The following is a 12,965-nucleotide window of genomic DNA, read 5'->3' on the forward strand; positions in this document are numbered from 1 at the left end:
TAATAAATTTATTTTTTATTGGTGTTCAATTTGCCAACATACAGAATAACACCCAGTGCTCATCCTGTCAAGTGCCCCCCTCGGTGCCCGTCACCCAATCACCCCCACCCCCCACCGTCCTCCCCTTCCACCACCCCTAGTTCGTTTCCCAGAGTTAGGAGTCTTTATGTTCTGTCTCCCTTTCTGATATTTCCTACCCATTTCTTCTCCCTTCCCTTCTATTCCCTTTCACTATTATTTATATTCCCCAAATGAATGAGAACATACAATGTTTGTCCTTCTCCGATTGACTTACTTCACTCAGCATAATACCCTCCAGTTCCATCCACGTTGAAGCAAATGGTGGGTATTTGTCGTTTCTAATAGCTGAGTAATATTCCATTGTATACATAGACCACATCTTCTTTATCCATTCATCTTTCGACAGATATTTGGTTGCAGGTGATAGAAGATAGGCGTGGAAAGGAATGTGCTGGTTACATCACCAGAAAGTGCAGAAGAGAAGTGGCTATAGGAACCGGATCCAAACACTCCAGTGATGTTGACAGATTGTGCTCCCTCCCTTTCTCACTCTGTCCGTCCACCTCCCTCCTCCCTGATAGTGTTTCTCAGCTTTTCCTTCTTTCTCACTGCACATGGCAGGCAGGATGGCCAGGAGTCATCTAGTGTCCCCGAGGGAAAGGAAGCTACTTCTTTACCGTGGAGACAAGGATGATTCTGGGCAAAGTGTAAAGAAGCAGCTTAACCTCTCTGAAATGCACTTTCTTTGTAAATGTAAAAGATTTGTGAATTTAAATGAATGTTGTTTGTAAAATGTGGAGCACAGTGCCGGGCATGAGGCAGGTGTCCAAAAAAATGGTGGTTCAAAGGATGGGAGAATGTTGGGAGGTGGTGTGCTTTGGAGAGGAAGTTCTGGTAAAGTCTGAGGTGCCCATGGGAACTCAGAAAGAAATTTTGAACAGGGAACCAATGACAAGAAATTAGAACTTGGAGATACCATTTGGGAGAAGTGGTGGGTTAGAATCATAGGGATTTGTTACAGATCTTAAGGCCTCTTTGTTGTAGCTAAAGAACCCCCAGCTCCTTCTAGTTATAGACACCGATTCTGCACTGGGGAGACCTCACTGAGGAGGTGGTGCCCTGGAAGTGAGTTGGAACATTTTCTGTCCTGAGCCTCTTGTGCCAAAACAGGGCTGTGTTCTTTAATTGTTCTCTCAGGAGATTCCTGCCTGGAGCTTGGGTTGTTCCTTTTTCCTATTGCTATTTTTATCCATTGGATGGTGTAGGCTTTTCTAAACCCTCATCTCTTTCAAAGTGGTGCTTAAAAAATCCACACCATTTCTGTTTCCAACTACTATGGGAGGTCACAAGAGTGAGCATTACAGAAAGCAATGTTGCAAGTTGGGACAGTTATTTGGGATCATATTCAGTCTGTCTGCAGTGCAGAAGTTCTTAGAAGAATCTGTGACCTCTGGAGGGCACAGTCAACCCCTAATAATCCTGGGAGGAAACCAGGTCAGAGAATGCACCTGTGGAGATATATGAATGTGGTGTCATGTCTAGGATGTAAGCTACTGGTTCTAGGAGTTATTTGTAAAAACTGCATGAAATTTGGTTTAATGTGGATGCTAAATTAGTGGTAAAGGGTAATACTAGCCACACAGGATGATGTGAGAGTAGGTGATATGAGAAGAAATACATTTGTAAAAGGGACCAATGTAGGACATTACATTTAATAACAGGATAGATATATTAGTTTTTATTGCCTCTGTAATAAATTACCACTAACTTAGTGGCTTAGAGCAATACAAATGTATTATCTCATAGTTTTGTAGGTCAGAATTTGGTTTCGTACATTTGTAGGACCTAGGTCCCCATTTTCTTGCTGGATCTCAGCCAGAGGTCCTTTCTAGCTTCTAGAGGCCACTGTGTTCCGTGGCTCATGGCTCCCTTCCTCTATCTTCAAAGCCAGTAATGGAGGTGGGGAGTGCTTCTCACACTTTGAATCCCCCTGACTTCTCCCACAGCATGTCTCTGAAAGACTCTCCTGCTGTCTTCTGATTTTAAGGGCTTATGTGATTATTTTGGGCCCACATGGATAATCCAGGATAATCTCTCTATTTTATTTTATTTTTTAAATTTTTTTTAATTTTAATTTTTATTATTTTTTTAATCTCTCTATTTTAAAGCCAATTCATTGGCAACCTCAATTCCATCTGCAAAGTCCCTTCACAGTACTATTTAGATTTGTGTGATCGAACAGCCAGGGGATGAAAATCTGGGAGGCGGTCTTTAGAGCTCTGCCTACCACAAGGGGTTAAAGGGAGCTTCTTCCCCAGTGAATCTCTATAGGGCTCTTTAGAAGTTCTCCTGGCTCTTTGAGAGCTTTGGAAATTATCTGTTTATAGAATTGGAGACTCTGACCTATGGTATATCTGCAAGGGGAGAGTGGAGAAAATACTCTGGTGTGTGTGTGTGTGTGTGAATGTATGTGAGAATGAGAGTGTGTAAGAATGAGTGTCTGTGTTGGAGTATGTGTGTGTGAGTGTGCATGTGAGAGTGTGTGTGTGTGTGTGAGAGAGAGAGAGGGAGGGGAAGGACAGAGAGGGAGGGTTAGCATGCCTATGCTTTTCCTGGAGAGGTTATTGTGAAATCTTTCTTTTTAGCTAAACAAATGAAGAGCTAAATGAAACATGGTAATAGAAACACCACAGCAGTAGAAAGAGGAACAGCGAGGTTGATGGGGCAACTTCTTGCATTTAGAGGAAGGCCCGCAGGCGTGGTCAGAGCCAGCCTAAACCTGCATCTGGTGCAATTAGTTGGGGCAAGAGATGCGGCAAAGAAGATGGACCGTTGGATTTTTGGGTTGGTTCCTGGATATGTTCAGGAGGTGTTATGGGTGACTGACATATTTTCCAGATGCATATGTTGCAGTCCTAACCCCAGGTCCTCAGAATGTGGCTGTTTTTTAAGAGAAAGTTTTTAAAGAAGAAATTAATTTAAAATGAGGTTATTAGGGTGGGCCCTAATCCAATACAATCGATGATGTCCTTATAAGAAGAGGAGATTAGGGCACGAATATGTAGAGGAAAAGACCACGTGAGATCACAGGGAGATGACTATCTACAAGCCAAGGACAGAGGGAGGCCTCAGAAGAAACCAATTCTGCTGACACCTTGATCTGACTTCTAGTCTCCAGAACTGTGAGAACGTAAGTTTCTGTTGGTTAAGCCACATGGCCTGTGGCACTTCGTTATGGTAGCTAGAGCAGATTGATATGGGAGTCTTTGTTCCATAAGGAGGCTGGGAGTCCCCGGCAGAGAAAAACCTGTAGCTCTAGCCTGTAGCGAACATACTTCCTTCCTCTGGTGGCAGCTGAGGTTTCCTCTGCTAGCATGACCCTGGAGAGAACTCTCTGGTGCGTGCTCACAGTCATTGGGTTTCCTAATGGTAGGCTCTGGCCATTCCTGTCCCAGACATCCCTCCTGAGTGGGATTTTTCCTGGCAATTCCAGGGCCTGCCCTGCAGAGGGATGCAAACAACTTGTTCTGGATATTTGGGCTCTCTTCTTCTCTCCTTCTTCAGGGTCCTCCTACTATTAGTATCATGAGTCTGGCAAGAGGGCTGTGGCACACTTAGTTTTGTAATGAAAAGAACATTGAAGAGGAAGGTCTGTGGATTTGGGGTCTTCTTCCAACACTACAAATCATTAGAAATTTTTACTTTGGACAGATTACTACTTTTCTTTTTAAAAAATTTTTTATTTATTTATTTTTAAAGATTTTATTTATTTATTCATGAGACACACAGAGAGAGGCAGAGACACAGGCAGAGGGAGAAGCAGGCTCCCTTCAAGGAGCCCGATGTGGGACTCGATCTTGGATCCCGGGATCATGCCCTGAGCCAAAGGCAGATGCTTAACAACTGAGCCACCCAGGCATCCCATATGACTACTTTTCTTCATCTGTAAAATGAAATTGGATTTTCTTCATTGTAAAATGAAACTGGATTCTACGGTTCTATAATTCTGTGAACCATTAATAGACATGGGTGATGTAGATGATTTAAGATATGGAATCTGGGGTGCCTGGGTAGCTCAGTTGGTTAAGCATTTGATTCTAGATTTTAGCTCAGGTCATGATCTCAGGTTCCTAGGATCAAACCCCATGTGGGGCTACCTGGTGCTCCGCACTGAGTCTGCTTAAGAGATTCTCTCTCTCCCTCCCCCTGCTACTCTTCTCTCTCTCCCAGATACATATATACATACAATCTTAAAAAAAAAAGATATGGAATCTGAGAAAGCACCACCATATCAACCTGAAGTTCAAACTATCTTTCCTTCCAAGCAAGTGCAGAGAACTTCATAACTTCTACTGCTGTGATGCTTCTATTACTGTGTTTCATTTAGCTCTTCATTTGTTTTAGCTAAAAGGAAATATTTCACAATAACCTCTTCTTGGACAGGATCAGAGTTCAGCTGAGGAAATCCTAAAGATTGGCTATTAATTTGCATTCTATTTTTAACCACACTTCATTTCAGAGAATAATGTTTTCCTCTGTTTGAGTGGGGCTATAGAAACAAAATTTAGCAATGAAAACATGCTTCTCAAAAGCTCCACAGTGCTCTAATGAGCACCTACCCTGAAGGACATGCCCAAGTTCAAAATGAGGAACTCTGAGAATGTAAAATTCTCATCTGTTGTTAATTATTGTTGTACATATTCAAAGTCCTGAAGTCAGATGGTTTGTGTTAGGACATTGAATTTTCATGTCCAGTAAATATTTGTATGCACATCCCTTGAATAATGTAGAGTAAACAGAATGATTTCCAGCTTCCTGTAAATTAAGCTTATTTTCATTTTGAAAATATTTGAGGAGGAAAAAAAGCATGCAGGCAAAATTAGGAGGTGCGGTTTGTATGCACCTTCTTTAGGATTTACTATAGCAAAAATGAAAGCATGAAGTGCAGGGTCTGACTAGGAAACTATGGAGTCTTTTCTTGGGCAAAATTTTCATTAGCTTCATTCTGTTTCTCTCTCTGTACTCCTTAATCACCATCTTCTATTTCACCCATTGCCCGACCTCCCTCCTCTTCGGTAAGCATCTATTGTTAAGAGTCTGTTTCTTGATTTCTCTCTTTTTCCCCTTTGCTTATTTGTTTTGTTTCTTAAATTCTACATATGGGTAAAATCATATGGTATTTGTCTTTCTCTGACTGACATATTTCACTTAGCATTATACTCTTTAGCTCTATCCATGTTGTTGCAAATGGCAAGATTCCATTCTTTTTTATGGCTGAATAATATTGTGATATATATGTGTGTATATATATATATATATATATATATCACATATTCTTTATCACATGTTCTTTATCCATTCAACTATTGATGGACACTTGAGTTACTTCCATAATTTAGCTATTGTAAATAATACTGCTGTAAACATAGGGGTGCATATATCACTTTGAATTCATGTTTTTGTATTTTTTTTTTTGGTAAATACCCAATATTTGTTGGATCATAGGGTAGTTCTAATTTTAACTTTTTGAGGAACCCTTGTACTGTGGCTGTACCAGTTTGCACTCCCACAAGCAGTGCAAGGGGGCTCCCCTTTTCTCCACATCCACTCAAAAGTCTGTTGTTTCTTACGTTGTTGATTTTAGCCATTCTGATAGGTATGAGGTGATACCTCATTGTAGTTTTGATTTGCATTTTCCTGAAGATGAATGATGTCAAACATCTTTTTATGTAGCTATTGGCCATCTGTATATCTTTATTGGAAAAATGTCTGTTCATGTCTTCTGCTTATTTTTAATTGAATTATTTATTTTGGGGGTGTTGAGTTGTATCAGTTCTTTATATATATATATATTTGGATAATAACCCTTTAAGAGATATGTCATTTGCAAATATCTTCTCCCATTCTGTTGGTTGCCTTTTAGCCATGTTGATTGTTTCCTTCATTGTGCAGAAGCCTTTTATTTTGATGTAGTCCCAAGAGTTCATTTTTGCTCTTGTTTCCCTTGCTTCAAGGAGACACATCTAAAAAAGTGTTGCTATAGCTAATGTCAGAGAAATTATTGCCCGTGCTCTCTTCTAGGATTTTTATGGTTTCAGGTCTCACATGTAGATATTTAATCCATTTTGAGTTTATTTTTGTGTATGGTGTAAGAAATTGGTCCAGTTTCATTCTTTTGCATGCAGTTGTCCAGTTTTCCCAACACCATTTGTTGAAGAGACTACGATTTTCCCATTGCATATTCTCTCCTCTTTTGTCGAAGATTAGTCGATCAGATAACTGGGTTCATTTCTGGGTTTGGTAGTCTGTTCTGTTGATCTATGTATCTGTTGTTATTCCAGTCCCATACTGTTTTGATTACTAAAGCGCTGTTGTAAACCTTGAAGTCTGGAATGATAATACCTTCAGCTTTGTTTTTCTTTTTCAAGACTGCTTTGGCTATTCAGGGTCTTTTGTGATTCCATACAAATTTTAGGATTGTTTGTTCCAGTTCTGTGAAAGATGCTATGGTATTTTGGTAGGGATTGCATTAAATGTGTAGATTGCTTTGAGTAGTATTGACATTTTGTCAATATTTGTTCTTCCATTGCTTGAGCATGGAATTATTTCTTTGTTTCTTTTTCAGTTTCTTCCATCAATGTTTTATAGTTTTCAGATTGTAGGTCTTTCACCTCCTTGGATAAGTTTATTCCCATACTTTATTATTTTTGGTGCAATTGTAAATTGGATTGTTAATTTCTCTTTCTTCTGCTTCATTATTAGTATATAGAACTGCAACATATTTCTGTATGTTGATTTTGTATCCTGAGACTTTACTGAATTCATATATTAGTTCTAGGAGCTTTTTGGTGGTCTTCAGGGTTCTCTTTATATAGTATCATGTATTGAAAGTTTTACTTCTTTACCCATTTGGATACTTCTTATTTCTCTTTGTTGTCTGATTGGTGTGGCTAGAACTTCCAGTACTATGTTGAATAAAAGTGATGAGAGTGGACACTCTTGTCTTGTTCCTGAACTTAGGGGAAAAGCTCTCAGTTTTTTCCCATTGAGTTTGATGTTTGCTGTTGTTTTTTTCATAGAAGGCCTTTATTATGTTGAGGTATGTTCTCTGTAAACCTAATTTTTTGAAGGTTTTATCATGAATGGAAATTGTACTTTGTCAGATGCTTTTTCTGCATCTCTTAAAATGATCATATGGCTTTTATCTTTTCACTTATTGATGTGATATATCATGTTGATTGATTTGTGAATATTGAATCACTCTTGCATCCCAGGAATAAATCCCACTTGGTTGTGGTGAATGACTATCCTTAATATATTGTTTGATTCAGCTTACTAGTATTGTGTTGAGGATTTTTGCATCTATATTAATTAGAGATATTGGTTTGTAGTTCTTTTTTGTGCAGTATCTTTATCTGGTTTTGGTATCTGAGTAATGTTAGCCTCCTAGAATGAATTTGGAAGTTTTTCTTCCTTTTCTATTTTTTGGAATAGCTTGGGAAGAATAGGCATTAATTGGTAATTGTTGGTAGAATTTGCTTGTGAAGCCATCTAGTCCTGGACTTTGTTTTTTTGGGAGTGTTTTTTGATTACTGATTCAATTTCGTTGCTAGTAATCGGTCTGCCCAAATTTTCCCTTTCTTTCTACTTCAATTTTGATTGTATGTTTCTAGGAATTTATGCATTTCTTCTAGGTTGTCCGATTTGTTGGTATATAATTTTTTTCATAATATTCTCTTAGAGTTGTTTGTATTTTTTTGGCATTGGTTGTTATTTCTCTTCTGTCATTTGTGATTTTGTTTATATGAGTCCTTTCTCTCTCTCTTTTGATGAGGCTGGCTGGAGGTTTATCAATTTTGTTGATACTTTTCAACAAACTAGCTCTTGGTTTCAATGATATGTTTTATTTTTTTTTAGTTCCTGTATCATTTATTTCTGCTTTATTCTTTGTTATTTCATTCCTTCTTTTGGTTTGAGGTTTTGTTTGTTCTTTTTCTAGCTCCTTTAGATGTAATAAGGTTAGCGCCATTCTGTTTTCTAATTAGAATGTGAAAATATCTTTTGACCAGAATTGAGTTCAATTTTATTAGTTTGGCAGACCATTTTATCTTAATGAAAATGAACAAAATATACAATTTCTAACATCTGAAATATTCTACATCTATACCATGGATTTCTTTGGAAAAATGTGTGTGTGTTTTTTTCTTTTCTTTTCTTTTTTTTTTTTTTTGATGAGATACACCTTAAAAATTTGAAGTCTCTCACAGATCTAACTGTATAATTTGTAGTTGGTCATCTTATAGTTATTGATATTTTTTCAGTTCTTCTCAAATCTTTTTTTTTTGTCATCATTAAATAGGCCTCACAGATTTTGTGGAAAAGATTAAGAGAAAGCTTTGATTTGTAGGGAATTAGAAAGTAAACACTTACAAAAAATTTAAAGTCATTAAGTAGGAGCTTGGTGTAGTTAGAGACAAATTGGAAGAGTAGGGACATGAAGGAGAACTAGCCATTTACTATGGCAACAGAAGTAAAAATAGAAGATGGAAAGTTTTTGTGGCTTCAAGTACCATTGAGAGCAATGTTGTTAGTGCAGGCTTAGGTCTCAAAAGTCAGGTGTTTCACTTGATCAAAAGACATCAGGGGCACCTGAGTGGTTCAGTCAGTTAAGTGTCTGCCTTTGGCTCAGTTTATGATTCCAGGGTCCTGGACATCGGGCTCTCTGCTCCATGGGGAGCTTGCTTTACCCTCTCCCTCTGCCTTCTGCTTCCCCTGCTTGTGCTCTCTCTCTGTGTCAAATAAATAATACAATCTTTAAAAAAGACTTCAAATAGAAACTTTCATCTGGGGCCCCAAATGGCCTTAGATTAATGGGAGTTTGCCACTTTGTGTGTGTGTGTGTGTGTGTGTGTGTGTCAGGGGAAGGGTTTGGGATAATGTACATACATCCGAGGACTAATTAGAATACAAAGCATACTGTAAATATTTCAACTTGAGTGACAAAGTTTTGGTGAGAGACAAAGGGAAGAGTTAATGATGGTTTTGGCTAAGGCAGCTGAAGGAGGGGCTATTTTGTAGGAGCCTTAAAGAATGAGCAGTTTTCGATGAACATAGGTATATTAATAATAACAAAAACAGAAACTAAGATTTGAATATATTGTGCTAAGCCCTTTTTTATTTTTAATTCTTTTCCTAAGCTTTTTAACTTATTTTTATATTTTTTAGAGAGGGGGAGAGAGAGTGGGCAAGGGCCAGAAGGAGAGAGAACCTTAAGCAGACTCCATGCCCAGCCTGGAGCCCAATGTGGAGCTCTATTTCATAGCCTTGAGATCATGACCTGAACTGAAATCAAGAGTCAGGGGTTTAACCGATTGAGCCACCCAGGCACCCCAGTCCTAAGCTCCTTTATTTTTTATTTTTAAAGATTTTATAAGAGGTATATGTAATTGTATTGTAAAGGTGGAGAAGTTGAGGTTGATACAATTTGATATCACACAAACACACTTGAATTCAGATGCATTGCTTCAAGCAACCGTGCTCTTGATAACAGAGAAAGGTGGAGCTATGTGGGAAGTTTTGGAGAAATCACAAGGTTTTATGTGGCCTAAGTGTAAGATGTTTGGGAAATGAAGTGGGAGAAAAGTCTAGAAGTGAGGGTGAGGCTAGATTGCGGAATGTTATTTCAAGGATTTTTTTTTCTTCAGGCAGTGGCGAGACATAGGTTTGCATAGAGAGGTAATGTGATTTGACTAGCAATTGTAGGATAAGTCATGTGGTGGCCCTTGAGGAGGGACAGATTGGAGGTTCAAGGAACAGTTACAAAGCTACTGTAGGACACAGGAGTGATGACAAGGGCAAGAGCCAAGGTGGGGTTTGTGGATGACCAAGGACAGATGTGGGAGGTGGACTTGGCTGGGTATTATAGCTGCTTGTATTTGGAATGAGGAGTTTGAGTTTCTACCGTGTAGGATATAGTGATGCCCTGGATCTGAGGAGCAGAAACCTGGGAGGAAGACTGTGTGTTAGGTTTTAGGCATGTTGAGTTTGAGGCACTGTTTAACAGCCACATGTCCAGTGGGAACATAGGAAGTCTCTCTCTAGGGTAGGGTAAGAGAATTTGGCACACACACATAAAGGTAAGAATTGAAGCCATGGAACAGAATACAGGACAAAAGGAGGGAAGAGCAAAGCTAGATCTTTAAGGAATTTCTGGTTTTAAAGCAAGAGATGGATGAATAGAAATTAGTAGGAAAAAAACCTAAAAGGTATGGTCCCGAAAAGCTTTCTTTAGATTATCCTGGGCCCCAAAGGAGGGTGTTTCAGAAGAGACAAATTGCTAAGAGCTACAGTTGGGTATACAGCATAAATTCTCAAAACAGATCATTGGATTTGACTAGTTGTTTTTCAAATATTTTAGTGTCAAATCCCTTCACCTGTTCAAAAGTATTAAGGACCCTGTCTTAGTCAGCTTGGGCTGCCATACTAAAATGTCACAGACTGGGTGGTTTAGACTATAGATATTTATTTCTCATAGTTCTGGAGGCCAGGAATCCAAGTCAAGGTTCTGGCACATTTTGTTCCTGGTGAGAGCTCACTTTTGGACAGCTGCCTTCTCTTTGTATCCTTGTATGGCCGAGAGAGAGAAAGCTCTGTTCTCTTTTCCTTTTCTTATAAGGACAGTAATCCTGTCACAGAGGCCCCACTCCTCATGACCTAATTCAGTCTAATCACCTCCCAAACGTGCTATTTCCCAATACCATCATGTGGGGGTTAGGGTTTCAACATATGAATTTTGGGGGAACACAAGCATTCAGTCCATAACAGACCCCAAAGAATTTAGTTTATATGGATTTCATCTACTGATTTTTACTGTATTAGAAATGGAAACAGAAAAAATTTAAAATAATTATCTTAAAATAATAAAATTCTACAATTTAACATCAAATACATTTTATAAAATCGAACTACATTTTACAAAACAAAGTTAGGTAGAAAAAATCATTTTTTTTTTTATTTTTTTTTATTTTTATTATTTATTTTTATTTTTTTTTTTAAATCATTTATTTTTAAAAGGATTTTATGTATTCATTCATGAGAGACACATAGAGAGAGGCAGAGACACAGGCAGAGGGAGAAGCAGTCTCCCTGCATGGAGCCTGACGCGGGACTCGATCTCAGGACCCCGGGATCACAACCTGTGCTGAAGGCAGACGGTCAACCACTGAGCCACCCAGGTGTCCCTGAAACAAAATGGTATTCTTTTACATATTTTGCAAATCTCTATCATGCCTAGCTAAATAAAAGAGATGGATTCTCATATCTGCTTCTGCATGCAATCTGTTGCCATATTAAACATCATGAAACTTCTGGAAAACACAAGTGTGTAGTTGTGAGAGAAATGAGTGACACAGTCTCCCACCGACTTGTCTTGTTTAACTTTCCTGCCTCCAAACCAGCACTTCTATTTCAGGTACTTGTTTGCTTCTTACCTCCGCCCTCCTCATCACCATTTCACCATTTCCACAGGGTGCAAGGTGGCTTGCACTCTGTGGAAGCTCAGTGTTAAATGATAGAGTGAATGAAGTCAATGGACTAAGGCAAGTGTAAGCCAAGGAGAGCTGAGGGTACCGGTTGGTGATGTCATGCAGAGATTGAGAGTAGTAGTGGGGATGTTGAGTCAGAATTTTCCTGATGTCCTGGAATTGGCAGTAAGAATCCAAAGCTGTAAATGAAGGTCTGTTGCCACACCCTTCACTCCACCCCCAGGCCTGTGTGAGGAGAACCCTGGAAGGGGAGAGCAGTCCCTGAGAGAGTCCCAGGCATGGCAGAGTGTTTATGGTGAGAGGGCTTTTTCTCTCTCCTCCCCGTGGTGATGGATAAACTGGAAATGCTCCAACCATCCTCATAGATCCAAGGAAATCACTCACAAACTGTAAGAAAGGGAAGTTGGCATCCTCCTCCCTGAACGGATGCTTGCCAAGGAACAGTTTGCAGCTGCCACTGGCACAGAGGAGAGTGTGCTGAGAGGGTTTTGGAGAAAGCATGACATATATCCCCAAAGGAGGGGAAATGGTGTTCTTGAATATGAGATGAAAGCTGCTTGTCATAGGGGGATTTCTGAATCTGATGGTCCTATGGAAGGAGTCTGTATAGCGGGGGTGATGGGGAATAGTTTCTTGGGGGAAAGGAGAGAAAGGGTGGGGCATGCTCCTCACTGGTGAGGGCCCTGCAAAGGGTGCAAAGGAAAGTATGAAGGGAAGTCCTCTAACACCATATGAAGGAGCACCGAGGCTAGAGTCAGGATATAGGGTTGCCCCAATGTGCTGTAAGACCAGGTAAGTGATGCTCTGTCTGCAGCTGATGTGAGGGAGGGCTGGTGTCAGCCGAACAATGCCTAATAGAAACACGCACACCGTTATTTTGAACACCACCATATCAGTAGTTGGGACCACAGTAAACCCGAGCAAAATGGCACCTGTTTCCACCACTGGGCCATCAGTTAAGGACTTTTCCTCCTTGTATCTCCCAGCCCCCAACTCTGAAGGGACAGAACCTTGAGGGTCAAGGTAGAGGTGAGGAAACGATATGCCCCAGCATAAGAGACTTTTCCCACTCCCATTTAGGGAGCCAGGTGAGAAGGGGAGCAAAGAAACAGATGACTGCCTTCTCACCAAATCCCCTGAGCCACAGCATGGAGGAAAAGGTTTTGAATTACATGTGGAAACGGAGTTTTAAACAGAATTGGTCTTTTAACAGTTTCAAGTGACCAAAAAATATAAAGTGCATCCAAAATTTTATTAAAGAAAGGGAGAGTGGGAAGTGTGGCTGAGCACAGGAATGAAGCCATTTCATGTTAGTGCCTCATTGAATTAAGATGTCTTAAGGAACCAGTTATAAAGCATTTGGTTTGCTTTCAGGTTCTATGAGCTCATAAGTGCTCTGTG

At 39.6% G+C, this 12,965-nt stretch overlaps 1 long non-coding RNA gene across 1 annotated transcript in view; it reads left to right on the top strand.

Moving 5' to 3' along the window:
• Positions 1–2,806: 2,806 nt before the first annotated feature.
• LOC140633643 (uncharacterized) overlaps positions 2,807–12,965 on the top strand; it is a 440,888-nt gene continuing 430,729 nt past the window's right edge. The window contains exon 1 of the long non-coding RNA XR_012031213.1: positions 2,807–3,211. This is a non-coding gene — a long non-coding RNA (uncharacterized lncRNA). The remainder of the gene's footprint in view (positions 3,212–12,965) is intronic.

Source organism: Canis lupus, chromosome 5 (assembly GCF_048164855.1).
Source record: "Canis lupus baileyi chromosome 5, mCanLup2.hap1, whole genome shotgun sequence".
Taxonomy (NCBI): domain Eukaryota; kingdom Metazoa; phylum Chordata; class Mammalia; order Carnivora; family Canidae; genus Canis; species Canis lupus.